Source organism: Macaca fascicularis, chromosome 11 (assembly GCF_037993035.2).
Source record: "Macaca fascicularis isolate 582-1 chromosome 11, T2T-MFA8v1.1".
NCBI lineage: Eukaryota > Metazoa > Chordata > Mammalia > Primates > Cercopithecidae > Macaca > Macaca fascicularis.
In genome coordinates, this window is record NC_088385.1 from 67,471,960 (window position 1) to 67,495,143 (window position 23,184).

The following is a 23,184-nucleotide window of genomic DNA, read 5'->3' on the forward strand; positions in this document are numbered from 1 at the left end:
TTCAATAAACATCTGTTGATTTTTTAATTAATGAGTCATGTGATTTCACTCATTTGATAACATTATATGACTCGCTACTAAATTATAAGTTTTTTATTGTTCCAAAACATTTTAGATTTATTTTTGGATCCCCAGCTGCATTGTATGGAATATGAACACAAAATAGGCACTGAATAAATTTTTGCTGAAGAAGTGTCTGAGTCTAAGGGTTTTTGTGACTTCCCCACTGTCCACATAGCCACCACATCTGGTAGAACAGTACCAATATGGAGTACATTTTACACTATTTGTATAATATTTTCAAAGATTATTACATCTCTATACACAAGTATGCCATCAACTGTTTGTAGCTCATTGCTGCAAGCAAACATGAACTTCTTTTGATCATTAGCAAAAATAGCTGATATTAATATAGTTAGATTTAGGAATGAATTTGCATTTTAAAAGTCATGTTGTGTAAAAAAACCAAGTGAAACGTATGATGATTTTACAATTTTGGGAAAAACATTGACAAAAGGTGGAATGACTTCATTTTTGCTAACATTACCTGAACCCTTAAAATTCCCAAGCCTGGTTCATAAATAGCTCCTGTGATTGACATTATTCTAGGGACCTCTAGCTCACTATAGAAAGCTTTAATCGTGGCCAGGTGTGGTGGCTCATGCCTGCAATCCCAGAACTTTGGGAGGCTGGGGCAGGCGGATCACCTGAGATCAGGAGTTCAAGACCAGACTGGCCAATATGGTGAAACCCTGTCTCTACCAAAAATACAAAAATTAGCTGGGCTGGTGGCGGGTGCCTATAATCCCACCTACTTGGGAGGCTGAGGCACAAGAATCACTTGAACAGAGGAGGCGGAAGTTGCAGTGAGCCGAAATCATACTCTTGCACTTCCAGCCTGGACATCTAGAGCGAAACTCTGACTCAAAAACAAAAACAAAAACAAAACAAAACAAAAAATCACAACCATTCCTATAGAGATATCTCTTTCAAACCATTAGTTTTTGTTTGTTTGTTTGTTTGTTTGTTTGTTTGTTTGTTTTTTTGAGACTGCGTCTTGCTCTTGTCTCCAAACTGGAGTGCAGTGGCGGGATCTCAGCTCACTGCAACCTCTGCCTCCCAGGTTCAAGCAATTTCCCTGCTTCGGCCTCCCAAGTAGCTAGGATTACAGGCATGTGCTACCACGCCCGGCTAATTTTTTGTATTTTAGTAGAGACGGGATTTCACCATGTTGGCCAAGATGATCTCCATCTCTTGACCTCGTGATCTGCCTTCCTCAGCCTCCCAAAGTGCTGTGATTACAGGCGTGATCCACAGCGCCCCGCCTCAAACCATTAGTTTTTATTGATAATTTTTCTCCAAAATTATTGTTAGGTTCATATTCTTCTGTAACTGGTAGTAGACATTGTTGTGGGATTATAGGTAAGAAAGTGACTTAAGATGTTTTTTAACCTGAATTATCAAATTAAGGGCAAAAGCCAGTGATGCATCATGAAAATCTATAAATGATGAGACCTAGAGAAATGTCCAGCACCAAATTAGATCCTTGAAAGAGTCATAACTAGAAAAAGAAGAAAGTACATTGTTGAGGGAAAAAAGAGCAGTTCTGAGGAAAATGGCGTAGAAAAAAACTTTAAAATCATTTAATTTTATAATTTTCAATTAAATTCCAGGGTGCTTAAATAATTTGTATGTAAATGATGCCAGAAGATTAAGGTGTAGGTTTCAGATATTATTGATTTAAAAAGTCTTGGTTTTCAGAAATCATAAATGATGCATTATATGATGAATAAACTTACTAATGGTCCATAAAAATTATGTATTCTATTATTAGATATATAATGCAACAAATATTTTCCAAAAAAATGACTCAGTCTCATTTTCCAAGAATAAGTGATGCCAATAGAATCTCATAAACAAGTATTTTTATTACTTTTGTATACATTTATTTTAAATATATCAGCATCAATACCTGTGTGGGCAACATGGTTAACACTGAAATAGTATATTTTCTTTCAGTGGTTACCTGTCCAGTATGGATGTTACATATTGACTACTCTCACAACATTAACCTTGAAGGTAGTGAAGAATTATAAATAAGCTTAAAAATTAATTTTCAGTGGCACCCTTGGGGGGATTATGTGTCTTGGGATCCATATAATGCAAGGCTAATATTAATGAGTGTGGTAACAATTGACTAGATGCTCTCTAAAAGTGAATTTCTTTTACCTCATGACTGTATAGCTAGACTAAATTTATCATTCTCTCTTTCAATACGATATGGTCAAATAACTGATTTGTCACCAATATGAATAGAAGTATGTGTGTCACTTGAAAATAGGACCCATAAAAACTTTTTTCAAAAGTACCTATTTCAGTATTTACTATTAAGCTGCAGTAATCAAAACAGTATGGTACTGGTGTAAGGATGAACATATATATCAATGGAAGAGAATTGAGAGTCCAAAAACAAACTCTCTCATCTATGGCAATTTCATTTTTAACTAGAATGCAAATATCACCCAATGGGAAGAGAATAGTCTCTTCAACAAATGGTGCTGAGACAACTAGTTATCCTTAGGCAGAAAAGTAAAGTTTTATACTGATCCCACATTGTACAAAAATGCAATTCAAAATAGATCAAATAACTACATATAAGAGCTAAAACTATGAAACACAGAAGAAAATATAGGGTTAAATCTTCAATACTTTGGATTTAGCACTCGTTTTTTCAGATATGCTACCAAAAGCACAAACAATGAAAAAGGTAAATTGGAGTTGATCAAAATTTAAAATTTCTGTGTATCAAAGGGCACTATCAATGGAATAAAAATACAACCTACAAAATAAGAGAAAATATTCATAAATCATATATCTGATAACGGTCTATTATCCAGAATGTATTTTAAAAATCTATTTCAAGTTAACAACGAAAAGACAACCCAATTAAAATTTTGTCAAAGTCTTGAGTAGACATTTCTCTGAAGAAGAAATATATTTGAACAATGGGCACAGGATACAATGTTCAACATCATTAATAGCTAGAGAAATGCATATCAAAACTACTGTGAGATCCTCCTCACCACCGAAAAGAATAACTATAATCATTTTAAAGTTGAAAATTAAAAGTGTGTTTGAAGATTTAGAGAAATTAGACCTTATGCAATGCTGATAGGAATGTAAAATGTCACAACCACTTTTGAAAACAGTTTGACACTTCCCCTGTAAGTGAAACATAGTCTTTCAATATGGCCAATCAATTCCCCTCCAGGGTATGTACCCAAAAGACCTAAAAACAGGTGGCCAAAAAGAACTTCTACAAAAATGTTTATAGCAGCACTATTTACAATAGCTAAGGATGGAAATCAATCCAAATGTCAAGTGGTGGACATTGAGTAAACAATATATTGTATACCATTCAATGGAACATTATTCAGTCATAAAAAGGAAAGAAATCCTAATAAATGCTGTAACATTAATTAACATTAGAAAAATGATGGCAAGAGGCCAGATACAAAAGGTCACTTATTCTATAGCTCCACTTATATGATATATCCAGATTAGACAAATCCACAGGGACAAAACAGCAAATTAGCAGTTGCCACATGCTGGAGGAGGATGAGAATAGGGAGTGACTGCTTTAATCGATATAGATTTCCCTTTGGAGTAAAGAAAAATTTCTGGAATAAGATAATGGTGAAGGTTGAAAATATAGTGACTGTTATAAAAGTCACTGAATTACTCTTTAAAATGTTGAATTTTATATATGTGAATTTTACTGCAATAAAAAAATTGATTGAATATAAAGAAATAATTCTATTCAGAATAAAATATTTTATAGGTTTTCCTGAAACATATGTTCCCACGGCATGTTTTCATGTCCTGTTAGAATTCAACACTGAACACGCAATTGCCAGAGATAGTCTAATTCGCCTAAATTTTTACATTTTCTTGTCATCCTGTTAAATACGAACATATAGTGCTCACATGCAATATTACTTTCTAAGTAGAATTTATTTACCTTTTTGCAACCTATGGCAACTTATGAAATTTTTTGTTAATATTGAAAAAATAAATAACATGAATATATTCAGGAATTCTTTTCAGTTTCCTACAATGAGATTTGATGTCTGTTACATATCAAAGAAAGCATAAACTCACTCATAATAAATATTTTATCATTTATGATATATGGGATTATATTATATGCTTATAAATGGAGTAAACTCAGTTATATTCTCACCCTTTTATAGATCTGTACATTCTTCTTCATAATTATTAGAAATCCATAAAACGAAGACGTTTAAATGGCTGTAATTTTGTGGCATAGTATTTAAAAACCGTCATTTGGCTGTTTTTGTGATTATCAGGATCAGTTCTTTAACTTACTTAAATCCAGCCTTCCATAATCATCACAATGAGAAGGCCACTCACTACTCTCAGGTGCTCTCTTGAAATACGGTAAATGAAATAAATGAACAGCCTATGGTTAAATAAAAATCTCTTAAGCCATATTTATTCTGAGTCCAAAGAGAGTTTATTTTAATTATATTCAATCCACTGTGTAATTATTCAGTATCTGTAATACTGGTTCTAACCCCTTTGTTCAGTACTTATCAAAGGCAGAAATTACAAAGGTAAATGAAATACATTTTGATAAGAAGGCATTTGCATTCCACTAGAAATACGCTTTCCTTTTACATATTCATATGTGTTAAGCATTGTATATATTTTTATGAAATGGTGATCACTTAAGTTCATATATCCCTCATGTACTTATCACCCTTACTCTTCCACTGTCATTTTTATAATATGGCTTCCACTTCTGGCGCAATTTCTGATGTTATATATTTTCTCTATGTCTCACATTGAAGTCAGGAATATTTTCCATAACATTCACATGCCCCAGTCCCTTCAAACTGTTTGGGTATGCCCTAGACCAGGAAAGCACCTCTCTTTGACTGAGCATACAAGGGAAAGGAATTGGAACACCAAGTCGAAATGGATTCTAAGTATCTTCTGATATATTACCAGTTTCTCCTTTTCCCCAGCACCAAACGATTTCTTTCTTTTCTTTCTTTCAGAATGTTGCAGTGACCTCTTCACTGGTATATTTTCCTTGTGGAACCGCCATTCTGTAATTCATTCTCCTCACCATCATCTTAATGCTCTTTATGAAGACAAACTCGATAATACCATTTTCTTGCCAATTTTTTTTTAATGGCTTTCCAAGCTTACATACATTCCAAGTTATTTATCGTGGCACTGAGCTTTCAAAATCTGCATCTACTTATTGTATCTAGGGATCATCTCAACTCCTCTTTTTTATTGTCTGATCACCAACCACATGATGCAGATATCAGACTGCTCCAAGTAACACATATTCTTTCCCTCCTTCATTTGGAAATTAGGAAATTGTTATTTCAGTATGGATTATTCTCAACTGCATAGTGAACATTTATTCAATACATATTCAATACGTATTATTCAATACGTATTATTCAATACGTATGCTGCAGTTTCATTGTCTTTGAGTAGTTTTATCTTCTTTTTGAAGGTGAATATGAGACCTTTCTTTCTTTGCTTCTTTCCTGCAGCACTTTGTAAATGTCTCTGTTGTTTGTCAGTGTGCTATTATAAATGATGGATTACATGTCTGTCTTATCAAGTAGATTTTTCTCTCATGGTCATCCTTCTATGTCTTTGATCTTATTTTCTCTATCTCTTTTACAGTTTCCAGGGGCTGATATTCATTACTTTGCATTTCCATGTATATTTTTCTTTAACATGTGATGACATTGATGCTGACGATACCTATGGAGAAAATGATAATTATATTTAGTATCTACAATTTGACAGGTCCTGGGAGAGGTCCTTTATGTGCATTAATTAATTTAACTTCTTAGAAATGTCTTATTTTCTTTCAACTATACAAAGTTGCATTAATTATTGTAATTCTACATGCAGACCATAATGACAGTATTCAGAGAGCATATCTAACTTCTTTAAGACCACACAACTTAACTACCTATTGGATACTATGCTTACGACCTGGGTGACAAAATAATCTGTACACCAAACCCTTGTGACATGTAGTTTACCTATAAAACAAACCTGTACATATACTTCTGAACCTAAAATGAAACTTTTAAAAATAAAATAAGGTTTGTTAATGAAATCATAATAAATAAATAAATTAATTATATTTTTTTCATTAAAAGAAGACGACACAACTAGCAAATGTAAGATTGGAGTTTTCTCCTTAATCAGGCAGAATGACAAAATTGTCAAGAACAGACTTTCTGACTTTGACTGTGGGCTTTGTCATCTATTGGATACAGAACATGGTCATCGTATGTGTTTTCTCTGCCTCAGTTTCTACATTATAAAATTGACCAATATTAGTAAATAACAATAAATTGTTGTAAGTCTTTAATGGATTCACAGTTGTAAAAAGTATTTGGAATAGCATTTGGAGTGAAATAAGAACCGTGAAATTGTGTTACTTTATCGCTTCCCATTCTCTTATCTGTTTTGTGTATCTTTATTCCCACTCTTTGTGATTTCAAAATTCGCATCACTCTATACCGTGTTGCCTTCTTAACATTTCTTCCTATGTAAACAATGACTCAGTAACAATGAAGGTAAGTATTTTACTGACTGTAGTATGCAGGTAGAGTGAAGCTCTGGAGCCAGTCAGGCACATTATCATGATACATGATCATGTTTAGTAACGTTAAAAAAGAGAGTGGATGAGAAAAGTTTACATTAGCGGTTGGATAACTTTTTTTTCTTCTCTGGTAAGGACCAGGTAGTGAATATTTCAGGTATGCAGGCCATATATTCTTTGTTGCAGCTTCTAAACTCCGCCCCTGAATTGAAAAAAACAACCATGAACAATACACAAATGAATAAGCATGGCTATGTTCCTATAAAACTTTGTTTATAGACAATAAAATTTGAATTTCACATATTTTTATGTTAGAAATAATGTCTTGACTTTTTTTTAACCATCTAAAAATGTAAAAAAATATCAATAGGAACTATACAAAAGTAGCTATTAAATTAGATTTGGTATTTGGACTATAGTGTGCTGATCCCTGATTTAGACCAAAAAATCTCATTCTAGAGATTTCTATATTTAGTTCTCATCCTAAAAGTTGCTGTGTTAGTGGCTATTCAAACTTTCTTCTACATGTTTTTGTTTAATGACCAATAAGATTTTTTTTTCGTATTTTAGGAAGGGTCTTTTCCCCTGGGGCAGGAATAAATAAGGTCTGTTTTTCAAATATCTGTGGAAGAAAGAAGGGTGGTGAAATAACAGAACTGCAGGCACTACACATGTACTTCTATAAAAACTGAAAATTTTTTTCTTGTCACATGCATATCATTGAAGAAATCTGATGAGCAGAAACTCTGAATTGGAATAAATAATTTCTGAATGAAGTGAATAGGATAGACATGATGCCAGTGCTTTCATTATTTCCTCAAGCTGATCTGATCATTTACTACTGTGTAGATGATTGTAAGACTCACTAAGCTTCTTCAGGTCTATCTTTAGTTACTCCTAGCAAAAACCGCTCCCTTTGGAAATCAGGCAGTTGAAAGGTGAAACAAGAAAGTAACTTTCTGATATAAAGTGTTGCTTTGGAGTTGTCCTGACAAAGAGTAAAACAAATGAAGAAAGTAAATATCTGACAAAAGCAGAAACATCAGACAGGTTCAGTTTTTCACTTCACTCCCTATCTTGCAGATCAGTTCCATTGAAATCTATGGGACTCTTAAATGCTAGGGAAATCTTCGTGTGGCCAAGAAAAATAAAAATCTGTTCCACGGAGTCCAGTATTTAATAAAAGATTAAATAAAGTTCTGCTGTTTTGTTTTAGTTTATTATTTATTTTTTAAATTTCTCCTTCCCTACCAAAACAAATGATTTGGGGGTAGTCATTTAATAATATAATTAATCCGTATAATTGTTATATAGTACCAGTTAATCTTTGGCTCAATTTAGCTTTACTGTGAGTTTGAATATTCTGGAGATTCCAACAAGAACAAAGAATTTGTTAATTGTAAATGTTAAGCTTATAACAATTACATAAAAAAGTTTTGTGATTGAACCAATAAGGAACATGCAATTATGTGAGGTGTTTTGATTGTTGTTGTTGTTGTCATCATTTTTTTTTTTATTATTATATTTTAAGTTCTAGGGTATATGTTCACAACGTGCAGGTTTGTTATACATGTATTAATGTGCCATGTTGGTGTGCTGCACCCATTAACTCATCATTTACATTAGGTATATCTCCTAATGCTATCCCTCCCTCCTACCCCCTCTCCACAATAGGACCCGGTGTGTGATGCTCCCCTTCCTGTATCCAATAGATCTCATTGTTCAGTTCCTACCTATGAGTGAGAACATGCAGTATTTGGTTTTCTGTTCTTGTGATAGTTTGCTGAGAATGACGGTTTCCAGCTGCACACATGTCCCTACAAAGGACATGAACTCATCCTTTTTTATGGCTGCATAGTATTCCGTGGTGTATATGTGCCACATTTTCGTTCATCTTTTTGATAGCATCCATTCTAACAAGTGTGTGGTGATATCTTATTGTGTTTTTTATTTGCATTTCCCTGATGGTTAGTGATGTTGAGCATCTTTTCATATGCCTGTTGGCCATCTGTATGTTCTTTATGATAAAATTTTATTCAATTACTTTGCCCATTTTTTAATTGTGGTGTTGCCTTACTGTTAATCTGTACACTGGAAAATATTAAAATTCATGAAAGAGATAGAAAAACATACAAATAAATGGAAAGATATCCTGTGTTCAGGGATTAGAATAATTCATATTGATCATATTACCCAAAGCAATCTACAGTTTCGATGCTCACTCAATAAAAATTCCAATGAAATTTTTCTTAGAAATAGAAAAATAAAAACATAAATAAATAAATAAATAGAAGAATAAAGCAATCCTATAAGTTGTATGGAATCAGAAAAGACCTTAGATAGCCAAATAAATCTTGAGGAAAAGGAAAAGAGCTGGAGGTATCACAGTAGTTGATTTCAAAATACACTACAAAGCTATAAACATCAAAACAGCATGACACTGGAATAAAAACAAACAAAAAAAATATACCACTGGAACAGAAGAGACAGTCTAGAAATAAATCCATATACATATAATCAATTGATATTAAACAAAGATGTTAAGAATACACAATGGGGAAAAATAGTCTCTTCAATAAATGGTATTGGAAAAACTGGTAATTCATTTGCAGAAGAAAAAAACTGCACCCTTATGTCACACCATTTACAAAATCAACCAAAAGTATATTAAAGAACTACCTGTAAACCCTAAAACTATACAACTCTTGGAAGAAGACAGGCGGAAAGGTTTCTGACTTTGGTGTGATCAATGAATATATATATTTTTATCATTATTATACTTTAAGTTCTAGGGTACATGTGCACAACGTGCAGGTTTGTTACATATGTATACATGTGCTTTGTTGGTGTGCTGCACCCATTAACTCGTCATTTACATTAGGTGTATCTCCTAATGATATCCCTCCCCCCTACCCCCTCCCCACAATAGGACCCAGTGTGTGATGCTCCCCTTCCTGTGTCCAAGTGACTTCATTGTCCAATTCCCACCTATGAGTGAGAACATGCAGTATTTGGTTTTCTGTTCTTGTGATAGTTTGCTGAGAATGATGGTTTCCAGCTGCATCCATGTCCCTACAAAGGACACGAACTCATCCTTTTTTATGGCTGCATAGTATTCCGTGGTGTATATGTGCCACATTTTCTTAATCCAGTCTGTCACTGATGGATATTTGGGTTGATTCCAAGTCTTTGCTATTGTGAATAGTGCCGCAATAAACATACATGTGCATGTGTCTTTACAGTAGCATGACTTATAATCCTTTGGGTATATCCCCAGTAATGGATGGCTGGGTCAAATGGTATTTCTAGTTCTAGATCCTTGAGGAATCGCCACACTGTTTTCCACAATGGTTGAACTAGTTTACAATCCCACCAACAGTGTAAAAGTGTTCCTATAATGGTTCTATCCACAGAATAGTTTAGCAGTCACAACAAAATGATCTTATAAACAGCAGTATTTAAGTCTGCACATCCTGATATGCTCACTTTGCTTTCCAGCTTCTCAATTTCAAGTCTTTCACAGACTCATAATTTAGGGCCTGTGCCGCCCTTGTCTTTCTGAAATTTATAATAAAACATACATGTATGTAAATCTTTAGATTATTACATTTTAACAAGTATGAGTCCTTATGATTATATATAAAAAAGTCAAGTGAAGTGAAACAGTGAAAAAAGCAATGATGTTAAAATAACCACAAGACCCCGAGTCTATTAATTTTAAAGCAAATATATATTAGGAAAGCCTTCTACATGTCAATCTTTCTTGCCTATCAAATCTCTGTAGCCCTTCCCCTATTGTAGAAAAGGAGATATATGTTTATAGCCCTATAGAGTATATTTTTGTATTTCTCTCACATTCCCCACTGCCCATGTTACTTGGCCTTCTTACTCTGCAGCAAAACGTTGTACACTCAGTTGTTGAACATCTTGTAAACTGGCCATATCAAAAAATAATGAACAAGCTGGCCACTGTAACTGCAGTTGACTCTTCTGAAGGCATTACCTGCAAGGAGTACATTAAAAAATTCAGAAGAAAGTTAATTCTTGAAACCCATAGGTTTGTAATGATTTAGATATTACATAAGAAAAACTATATAGGACTCTTTTCCTTTTAAAATTGGGGGAAAGTTTTCTTTTCCTCTCCATAAATAGTAGTAACTTTTGTATTCCTCATTCTCTTAATATTAATGGAAAAACATATTTTTTTGTATAAACTATGATAGTCCTAGGACTACAGGGTCCTTCGTTTTTCTTTTTTTAACTTTTATTTTAGGTTTGGGGTACATGTGCAGATTTTTTTATATAGGTAAATGTCATGTCATGAGAGTTTGGTGTAGAGATTATTTTGTCACCCAAGTAATATGCTTAGTACCCAATAGGTAGTTTTACAATCTTTACCTTTGTTCTACACTCCACTCTCAAGTAGGCCCTAGTGTCTGTTGTTCCCTTCTCTGTGTCCACATGTACTCAAAGTTCAACTCCTACTCATAACCTATAACATGGCATATTTAGATTTCTGTTACTGTGTTAGTTTTTTTTAGGATAATGGCCTCCATGTTGCTGCAAAGGACATGATCTCATTCTTTTTTATGGCTGTGTAGTATTCTGTGGTGTATATGTATCACATTTTCTTTATCAAGTCTACCATGGGTAGGCATTTAGGTTGATTCTATGTCCTTGCTGTTGTGAATAATGCTGTGATAAACATACATATGCATGTGTCTTTATGATAGAATAATTTATATTTCTTTGAGTATATACCCAATATTGGGATTGCTGGGCCAAATGGTAGTTCTGAGTTTTCTGAGAAATCTCTAAACTGCTTTACACATGGCTAAACGAATTTGTATCCCCACCTGCAGCGTATAAGTCTTCCCTCTTCTCCACAGCCTCATCAGCATCTGTGGTTTTTTGACTTTTTAATAATAGTCATTATGACCGATGTGAGATGGGATCTCAGGGTGGTTTTGATTCAGATTTCTATAATGAATAGTAATGTTGAACTTTTTTTTCATATGCTATTGGGCCACATGTATGTCTTCTTTTGGAAAATGTCTGTTCATGTTCTTTGCTCATGTTTTAATGAGGTGGTTTGGGGCTTGTTAATTTAAGTTCCTTATAGATTTTAAGTATTAGACCTTTGTCAGACACATAATTTGCAAATAGCTTCTTCCATTCTGTAGGCTGTCAACTTATTCTGTTGATAGTTTCTTTTGCTACCCAGAAGCACTTTAGATACCATATTTGTCAGGTTTGTTGTTGTTGTTGTTGTTCTTGTTCTTGTTGTTGCGATTGCTTTTGGCATCTTCATCATTAAGTCTTTGCCCAGTCTTATGTCCAGAATGGTATTTCCTAGATTATTTGCCAAGTTTTTTATGGTTTTAAGTTTTAAATTTAAGTCTTTCATTTATCTTGAGGGTATTTTTTAATATACATCATATAAGGAAGAGGTCCAGTTTAAATCTGTGTATGCCTAGCCAGTTATCCTTGCACCATTTATTGAAGAGGGAGTCCTTTCCCCGTTGCTTGTTATTGTTGACATTGTTGAACATCAAGTAGTTATAAGTGTCCAAAGTCATTCCTGGGCTCTCTATTCTGTTCTATTGGTCTATGTGTCTGTTTTTGAAACAGTTTCTTGAAATTTTGGATACTATATGTAGCTTTTTAGCAAAGAAGCTAGGTAATATGTTGCCTCTACCTTTTATTTTTCCTTAGGCTTGTCCTGGGTATTTGGGCTCTTTTTTGGTTCCATGTGAATTTTAAAATAGTCTTTTTTTTTGTGAGAGGCAGTCTCGTTCTGTCACCCAGGCTGGAGTGCAGTGGTGGTATGTCGGCTCCCAACAACCTCTGCCTCCAGGGTTGAAGCAGTTCTCCTGCCTCAGGCTCCCAAGTAGCTGGGAATAAAGGCACCCGGCACCACGCCTGGCTAATTTTTATATTTTTAGTAAAGACAGGATTTCACCGTATTGGCCAGGCTTGTCTCAAACACCTGACCTTGTGATCCACCTGCCTCAGCCACCCAAAGTGCTGGGATTACAGGCGTGAGCCACCACACCTGGCCCAAATAGGATTTTTTTTTTTTAAATTCTGTGCAGAATGCCATGTCATTGGTAGTTTGATAGGAATAACATTAAATCTATAAATTATTTGGAGTAGTATGTCCATTTTAACAATATTGATTATTTCTCTTCGTGATCCTGGACTGTTTTCCCATTTGTTTGGGTCATCTCTGATTATTTTGAACAGTGTTTTGTCACTGTCATTGTGGAGATTTTCAACTTCCTAGTTAGCTGTATTCCTAGGCATTTCTTCTTTTTTGTGGTTATTGTGAATAATATTGCATTTTTGAATTGGCTCTCAGCTTTTATGTTGATGGTATATAGAAATGCTACTGATTTTTGTGTATTCATTTTTTTTAACTTGACACATTGCTGATATTGTTTATCAGATCAAGAAGTTTTTGATCAGAAATTACATAATTTTCTAGATACAGGATAATATTATTTGCAAACAAGAATACCTAACTTCCTTTCTTTCTATTTATATGCCTTTTATTTCTTTCTGTTGCCTGATTGCTTTGGCTAGGACTTCCAATATGATGTTGAGTAAGAGTGGTGAGCGAGGGCATCCTTGTCTTGTTCAAGAGGATTTCTTCTAACTATTGCCCATTCAGTACGATGTTGGCTGTGGGTTTGTTGTAAATGTCTCTTATTATTTTGAGGTATATTTCTTCAATGCCTAGTTTGTTGAGGGTCTTTAGCCATCGAAGGATATTGAATTTATTTGAAAGCCTTTACTGCATATATTGAGATGATCATGTGATTTTTGTTTTTAGCTCTGCTTATGTGATGAATCACGTTTACTAATTTGTGTGTTGCATTAACCTTGCATCCCAGGGATAAAACCTACTTGATTGTGATAGTTCAGCTTTTTCATTTGCTGCTGGATTCTTTTTGCTAATATTTTTTTGAAGATTTTTTATCTATGTACATCAAGGATATTGGTCTAAAGTTTGTTTGTTTGTTTATTTATTTATTTATTTTTCTTTATTTTGTCTCTGCCAGGTTTTGGTATCAAGATGATGCTGGCCTCATAGCATGAGTTAGGGAGAAGTCCCTCCTCTTCAATTTTTGGGAATAGTTTTAGTAGGAATAGTAACAGTTCTTCTTTACACATCTTGAAGAATTTAGCTGTGAATCTCTCTGATTTTTGGCTTTTTATAGTTAGTAGGCTTTTTATTATTGATTCAATTTCAGGAATCAACATTAGTCTGTTTAGGGATTTAATATCATCATAATTCAATCTTGAGAGGCTTTATATTTCTAGGAACTTATCCATTTCTTCTAGGTTTCCTAGTATGTGTACATAGAGTTGTTTGTAGTCATCTCAGTGTGGTTTTTTGTTTTTTTTTTTTCCTTTTTTTAAATTTTGGTAGGGCCTGTGGTAATGTCTCTTTTGACATTTCTGATTATGTTTCTTTGGATTTGCATTTTTTATTAGTCTAGCTAGAAGTCTATCTGCTTTATTCTTTCAAAAAACAAACTCCTTAATTCATTGGTCTTTTGTGTGGTTTTCTGCATCTCAGTTTCCTTCAGTTCAGTTTTGATTTTGGTTATTTCTTGTCTTCTGATAGCTTTGGAGTTGACTTGCTCTTTGTTCTCTAGTTCCCCTAGGTGTCATGGTAGGTTGTTAATTTGAGATTTTTCTAACTTTTTGATGTTTGCATTTAGTACTATAAAATTCCCTCTTAACACTACTTTAGCTATGTTCCAGAGGTTCTGGTATATTGTATCTTTGTTCTCATTAATTTTCAGAAAATTCTTGATTTCTGCCTTAATTTCCTTGTTTACTCAAAAGTCATTCAGAAGCAAGTTGTTTATTTTCCATCTAATTCTGTGGTTTTGAGCAATCTTTTTAACACTGGTTTTTGTTTTTGTTGTGCTGTTGTCCAAGGGTGTGGCTGGTATAATTTTTGTTTTACTGAATTTTCTGATAATTATCTTATGGCCAATTATGTAGTGAATTTTAGAGTATGTACCATGTGCAGATGAGAAGAATTTATGTTCTGTTATTTTTGAATTGAGTGTTCTATACATGTCTATTTGGTCCATTTGGTCAAGTATTGAGTTCACATCCCCAATATCATTGTTAATCTTCTGGTTTGCTGATCTGTCTAATCTTGTCAGTGGGCTATTGAAATCTCCCACTATTGGCCGGGTGCGGTGGCTCACACCTGTAATCCCAGCACTTTGGGAGGCTGAGGCGGGTGAATTACGAGGTCAGGAGATTGAGACCATCCTGGCTAACATGGTGAAACCCCATCTCTACTAAAAATACAAAAAATTAGCCGGGCATGGTGGCAGGTGCCTCCTCTAGTCCCAGCTACTTGGAAGTCTGAGGCAAGATAATGGTGTGAATCCAGGAGGTGGAGCTTGCTGTGAGCCAAGATAGTGCCACTGCACTCCAGCCTGGGGCACAGAGTGAGACTCCATCTCAATAAATAAATAAATAAATAAATAAATAAAAATAGATAAATAAAACTCCCACTATTATTGTGTAGTAATTTAAGTTTCTTTATAAGTGTCTAAGAACTTGCTTTATGAATGTGGGTGCCCCTGTGTTGGGCGGATATATATTTACAATATTTCTGTTTTCTTGTTGAAATGAACCTTTAACATTATGTAATACCCTTCCTTGTGTGTGTGTGTGTGTGTGTGTGTGTGTGTGTTTTATCTTTGTTGGTTTAAAGTCTGTTTTTTGTTGTTAAATTAGAATAGTAACCTTTGCTTTTTACTGTTTTTAATTCTCTTGGTAGATTTTTCTCCATCCCTTTACTTTGAGTCTACAGGTGTTAGTACATGTGAAATGGGTCTCTTAAGACAGCATAACATTGAGTCTTGCTGTTTTATCTAACTTGCCATTCTATGCCTTTTAATTGGGACATTTATCCCATTTACATTCAGGGTTAATATTTAAATGTATGAATTTGAACCTGTCATCATGTTGTTAACTGATTATTATACAGACTTGATTGTGTAGTTGCTTTATAGTGTCAATAGTACATGTGTGCTTTTGTAGTATGTGGTAACTGTCTTTCCTTTCTATATTTAGCACTCCCTTCAGGACCTCTTTTATGGCAGGTCTGGTGGTAAAGAATTCCCTTAGAATTTGCTTGTCTGAAAAGGTTCTTATTTCTCCTTTGCTCATGAAGCTTAGTTTGACTAGATATGAAAATCTTGATTGAAGTTTCTTTTCTTTCAGAATGCTGAATATAGGCCCCCAACCTCTTCTGGCTTGTAGGATTTCTGCTGAAAGGCCTGCTGTTAGCCTAATGGGATTTCATTTGTACTTGACTTTCTCCTTCTCTCTTGCTCTCTTTAACTTTTCATCTTTTATTTTGATCTTGGAGAATTTGATGACTATGTGCCTTGATGATGGTTTCTTGTGTAGTATCTCACAAAAGTTCTCTGAATTTGAGTGCTGAACTCTCTAATGGGGTTGGGGATATTTTCATGGATGATATCCTAAAATATGTTTGCCAAGTTGCTTGCTTTCTCTCCATTTCCTCTAAGAGTTTGGTCTCTTTTATAATCCCATATTTCTCAGAGGTTTTGTTACTTATTCTTTAATCATTTTTCTTGATTTATATTTGGCTGATTTATTAAAGAAAACCAGTCTTCAAACTCTGAGATTCTTTCCTCAGCCTGGTATATTTTGCTGTTAATAGTAGTGATTGTATTCTGAAATTCTTGAAGTGAGTTTTTCTGCTCTATCAGAAAAATTTCATTCTTTCTTAAGGTGGCCATTTTGTTTTTCATCTCCTGTTTCATTTTATTGTATTCCTTAAAAAGTTCGGATTGAGTTTTGCCTTTTTTCTAAAACTCAATGTCATTTCAGCCATTATGGCCTGGTTAAGAGCCAGTGCTAGGGAACTAGTGTGGTCATTTGGAGGTAAGAAGACACTCTGGCCTTTTAAGTTTCCAGAGTTGTTGTGCTGGTTCTTTCTCATCTGTGTGAGCTGATGTTCTTTCAGTTTTTGATGTTGCTGTCCTTTGGTTGGGATCTTCTCTGTTGCCCTTACAGGTTTGATTGTGGTATAAGGTGGGTTTAGTCAACTGGCTTCATTTTTGGAAGATTATAGGGAGACAAGGCTTAGCTCAGCACTCCTGGTCTGCATGATCAAACTCTGGGGCACTGGTATTAGGCCCACAACTTTGTTCTCTAGTCTCTCAAGGTTAGTAACCTGCTGTGCTGGAGGCGCTGTGGTATTCCCAGACTGCTGGCCACAACACTCCTATGGGTGGTACCTGTCAAAGTGCTTCATCAGGGAGGTGACAGCATGATTGCATGATTTGCGCTCAATTGCACATGCCAGCAGCAGTGGCAGCACAGTGAGGTGCATGCTCATTGGCTGCTGCAGGGTGCTGTTAGCTACACCAACCTCTGTGTGCACATTTGTACCTGTGGCAGTATTGGCACCTGGGTTGGCAGTGGCTCTTGCTGGTGGGGGGAGAGCCCAGGGGTATGCACTCACTCTGTCAGCTGTGGCCCAGTGGGTACACATTCACACCAGTGGGGAAGGGGAGACAAGGTCTGTCTGTGTGCACACAAGCCAGCAAAGCAGTGGGAGGGTGGCTGTGGGCTACTGTGTCCTGACGAAGTGGTTTGGGGAGGCTGCAGTGGGGGAAAGCTGCAGCTGTACTAGTGTGCATTGGTGGAGGCTTCTCTGGTAGAGCTCTCCAATGGTCAGGCACAATCTGCTGGCAAAGCAGCAATGATGTGGGCTCCTGGGAGGAACTCCAATTGGGATATGAGACTGGACTGCAAGTGAGCATGGCCAGCACACAGTGGGGTGCTCATATCTGATTGGCCCCATCTTATAGGCAAGAACATTCTACTCTGCTCAGGTCGGACAGATTCTCTAAGGCTAAAGTCTCCTAGGGGAGCATGGCAAGTCTTGAGGGTTGGGTGTCCTTTGCCATGCTTTACTGGAGAAATTCTTACACCAAATAATCTGGGCTCTGCATAGGCTGGAGTGTTGCCTCTACCACCTCTCTAAGCAGTATTTATGGTGTCATGGGTTCTCCTGCTGACAGGGTACAGAGGTCCATGTAGAGAGTGGATCTCTCCTTGACTATTCAACTCATTCCTTCCCCAGAAACAAGTCTTGGTGTGCGGTAGCTTTATATGGGGTTCCCAGCTTCCTCCACCTTTAGCCCAGCATCTGTGTCTTCTGTCCATCCACTCTCAATGACTTCCCTCTTAAGATTTCTGGGAGTGCACCAGTCTTCCTGACTTCCCAATTCCTCAGTGGCAGATGATCCTCCTGGCTGCATTTAGTCAGCCATCTTGTCACAGAGTTCTCAAAGTCTTAAGATACATGACTTCAAAAAGCTTATGATTTAGTAGAGAAGATATAATTTGTACTTAATAAATGTATTTAATATAGAAGAATTCAAATGAATTATGTAGATACATCCTCCCTTAAGTAATTGGAACATAATTCCCCATGTCTTAAGTGTATGCTATTCCCAGTCACTTGCTTTCAAAGACTACAGCATGGAAAGGAGGAGAAAATAAACCTTACAGTGGAGAAACCTGACAATTAATACTTTTGCACATGATATAGGTTAACATTAATAAGTTATGTTGATAGCATGTACTCTTGATATGATGTGTTGAGAATGTTGCTTTATCTCTGTCAGCTTCTTCCCCAAAACACATAACCCCAAACTAATTATGAGGAAACCTCAGCAAATCCTAATAAAGTATCATTCTACAAAGTATCAGACCAATATGTCTCAAAAATGTCAAAGTTATCAACAATGAGTAAATTCTGAGAACTTGTCACAGCCAAGATAAACCAAAGACATGATGACTAAATGTAATATGATATCCTGGATGAGATCCTAAAATAGGAAAACAGGACATTACAAAGAATCTAATAAAATATGAAGAAACTATAGACTTTGATTAATGATAATATACCTTTATTAGTTTATTAATTTAACTAAAGTACCACATTAATATTAGGGAACCCTGGGTATGACATATATGTGAACTCTCTGCACTACCTTTTCCATTTTATGTAAATATAAAATATTTCTAAAATGAAAATTTTATTAATGTATTTTTAAACCATCAATTTTAAGAATCAAATAATGTAGAACAATAAAAGAGGTCACATATTTAGTAACTACTTGAAAAGAAAATTATAAGGACCCTAAGAATCTAAGAATCAGTGAATATATTTTTGACTATTTAGAAAATTTATCTCAAAATATTTGTATCTGAAGTTTTTATGTTATATCATCTGTTATAAAAGTAATATAGAAACAAAAACTAAAGTTAAACATGTGTATCCTATAACACAAAAATTTATTTACATATTTACATTTGGCACAAAAAATAATAATATAAGAAGAAAGAATATACCCTCCCTCTATTATTATGCTTACATCATTTTGTTTTAGGTCTCTTCCAATGAGAAGTATAGACAAAAATTCTTTTTAAAACCATGTGGTTCTACTATTGCATGTTTTGTTACATTTATGTTATAATTCACAATGGACAAAAGGTTATAAACATATTGATATGGTTTAGATCTGTGTCCCCACCCAAATCTGACATTGAATTATAATCTGCAATATTGGATGCGGGGCCTAGTGGAAGGCAGCTGAATAATAGGAGTGGTTTCTCATGGTTTAGCACAATCGCCTTGGTGTTGTTCTCATAATAGTGAGCAAGTCAGTTGTCATGAGATTTGGTTGTTTAAAAGTGGTTTGGAACTTCCTAGAGAATTGTTAAATTGTTTTGACCAAAATACTGATAGTGTTATGAACAGTAAAGGCCAGACTGCAGAGGTCTCAGATTGAAATAAGAAACTTGTTAGGCACTGAAGCAAAGGTGACTTTTTTATGCATTAGCAAAGAGGCTGAGGACATTATGCTCCTGCCCTAGGGATCTGTGGGACTTTGAACTTGGCAGTAATGATTTAGGGTATTTGGCAGAAGAAATTCCAAAGCAGCAAAGCGTTCAAGATGTGACCTGGCTGCTTCTAACAACCTATGCTGATATGTGTGAGCACACACACACACACACACACACACACACACACAAAAGTCCTGAAACTGGAACTTATGTAGGTTTGGAAAATCTGCAGCCCAGCCATGTGGTATAAAAAGAAAGAAAGAAAGAGAGAGAGAAAGAGAGAGAGAGAGAGAGAAAAAAAAAACTTTCTTGGGGAGGAATTCAAGCTTTCTGCAGAAATTTGGGTAAGTAAAAAGGAGGCAAATGTTGACAGCCAAAACAATGGGGAAGAGGCCTCCAAGGCATTTCAGAGACCTTTGCAGTGGCCTCTTCCTTCCATCACAGGCCCCAAGGCACAGGAGAATTAAATGGTTTCCTCTGCCAGAACCAGGGCTCTGTTATGCTGCACAGTCTCAAGGTATGGCTACCTGCATCCCAGCCACTCCAGCTCCAGTTGTGGCTAAATGGGGTTCAGGTACAGGGGGTACAAATAATAAGCCTTGGCAGTTTCCAATGTGGCATTAAGCCTGCAGGTATGCGGAGTGCAAGAGTTGAGGCTTGGGAGCCTCCCCCTAGATTTCAGAAGATGTATGGCAAAGCCTGGATATCCAGCCAGGAGCCTGCTTCAGGGGAGGAGTCCTCACAGACAACCTCTACTAGGGTAGTACAGACGGCAAATGTGTGGTTGGAGCCCCCATATAGTCTCCACTGGAGCCCTGCCTAGTGGAGCTGTGAGAAGGTGGCCACTGTCCTCTAGACCCCAGAATAGTAAATCCACTGGCAGCTTGTAATCAGGTTCTGCAAGACCAGTAAGCACTCAACAGCAATGACAGTCAATGATGGCAGCCGTGGGGGCTGAACTCTACAGTCTCAGGGGCAGAGCTATCCAAGTCTTTGAGAGACCACTCCTTACACTAGCATGCCCTGAAGGTGGGATATGGAGTAAAAGGAGATAATTTTGGAACTTTAAGATTTAATGACTTCCCTTTAAGGTTTTGGATTTGCATGGGGCCAGTAGCCCCTTTCTTTTGGCCAATTTCTCTCTTTGAGAATAGGAGTAGTCACCCAATACCTATACCCTCCCTCCCCAATTGTGTCTTGCAAGTAACTAATTTGTTTTTGATTTAACAGGCTCATAGGTAAAAGGGACTTACTTGCCTTGTCTCAGATGAGACTTTGAATTTTGGACTTTTGAGTTAATGCTGAAATGAGTTAAGACTTTGGGGGACAGTTGGGAAGGCACTGATTGTATGTTGCAATGTTGGGGAGAACATGAAATTTGGGAGGGGCCAGGGGAAGAATGATCTCATTTGTGTCTGCATGTCTCCGGAAATCTGATGTGGAATAGTAATTCATAATGTTTGAGATAAGGTCTAGTGGGCTGTGATTGAATTATGGGTGTGGTTGCCCATGGTTTAGTGCCATCTGCGTTGTGCTGCTCTCGTAATAGTGAGTGTGAAAGTTATTGTGAGATCAAGTTGTTTAAAAGCATGTAGCACCTCCCTCCACCTTCTCTATCTGCCTCTTACTCCAGCTGTGTGATGTGCTTTGCTCCCCTTTGCCTTCTTCCAAGATTGTAAGTTTCCTGAGTCCTCTCCAGAAGCTGAGAAGAAGCTGTCATGCTTCCTGTAAAGCCTGTGGAACCAATTAAATGTCTTTATTTTGTAAATTACCTAGTCTCAGATATTTTTCTTTATAGCAGTGTGAGAACAGACTAGCACATATATATAAAGTTTTATTGCCAGAATTCATCATATTAAATCTCAGTGCTTCAAGGGGGCTACAACAGTTACAATACCTGTAAATTACTTGAAGTATTTCTACAGAAACATAATTGTACAAATATATGTGTTTGTTTAAACCACATTCTAGAAAAAGTGAGGTGCTAATCACAAATTATAATCCAGAGGTGATCAGCTAGCATTTAATCCAAAGACTACAAAGGTAAATGTTACTGATAGCCATTATCTATACCTTGGTCATATTTATCTCAATAAACACTGGTGTCTTTCATAATAATAGAACAAATGTTGGAAATTAGTTTTTACTGGCCAAATATGTAGCTCATCAATTAAAACATTGGAAATGTGATATGGGCTATCATTAATGATAAGATTTATTTTAAAATAATGTTGTGATGTGCAGTAAAAATATAAACACCATATTATTTAACATTTTAGTAGCATCATTAATAAAAGTTAAAAAAGTAAAATTAATGTCATTAATATGTTATTTAAACCAATAAACTCAAAATATTAGCATTTAAATTTTGAATCACTTTTTAAAATATTAATGAAATGTGTATAGTTCTTTTCATACTTAAGCATTCAATGTGTAATTTATAATTGGAAAAGTAGATTCACATACTCAAATATTACTAAGCATAACTGTTAGCCAAAAATTGAGTAGAGTGTAAAAATATTTTTCTTTACTATTTTTATGTAATCTGGTTAATTTTTTATAATAATTGATTTGATTTTGAAGCTCATTGTCATTTATTAAAAAGTCCAAAATGTACCCATCACTTGAAATAAGACTTTTTATCTTTATTTATGAAATTTTCATAACAATATGACTCTATTTTTTGATTTATTATTGAAACACAAACTTTAGTCCCTTTCTCTACCAGTTGGCAATATCATAAAGCTTTGACTATAGAGATTTTATAATGTTTTAAATATTTGATGCGATTAGCTTCCCACATTGCTCTTTTCCCCAGAATTTTGACAATTTTTTTTATTAATTTATTTTCTTACTACATATAATCTAGTTCCAAGAGATAAATGCATTGCATTTTTATTGGAATTGCATCACATTTATAAATTTAGTAAGGGGAAAAAGACATCTAAAGAATTGAGTTCTCTGCTAGGTGCCGTGTTGTTCTTCTGTAGTTGCACCTATTAGGGAATCTGAGGGGAAGGATTGCTTAAGCCCAGACATTTGAGACTTTGAGCTATAGCTGTGCCTCTGTACTAGAGCATGGGAAACAGAGCAAGACCCCTTCTCAATACTAAATGAAAAAAAAAAAAAAAAAAAAAAGAATTGTTCTCTTGTCAAAAACATGTTATGTCTTCCCAATTGAATTGTTTAAGTCAACCTTGTGTCTTCTATTAGAATAATGGCAATCATCATCTATGTAAAACATCAAAATGACAAAAATACTCCTGGAGCTGGTAAGTGATTATAGCAAAATTATGACAAGATTACAGAATACAAAGTAAATATATAAAAGTAAGTCACTTTCCTATATGCTAACAATTAACACGTAGAATCTGTCATTGAAAACACAATATCATTTAATTAGCACACATGAAAATGAAATAGTTATAAATTTAATCAATTTTGCATAAGACCTATATGAGGAACCCTGCAAAATACTGATAAAAGAAATCAAGGAAGAATTAAATAAACAAAGAGATATTCCATGTCATGTCCATGGAACAGGAGACTCAGTATTGTTAAATGTCAGTTATCCCCAACTTCAT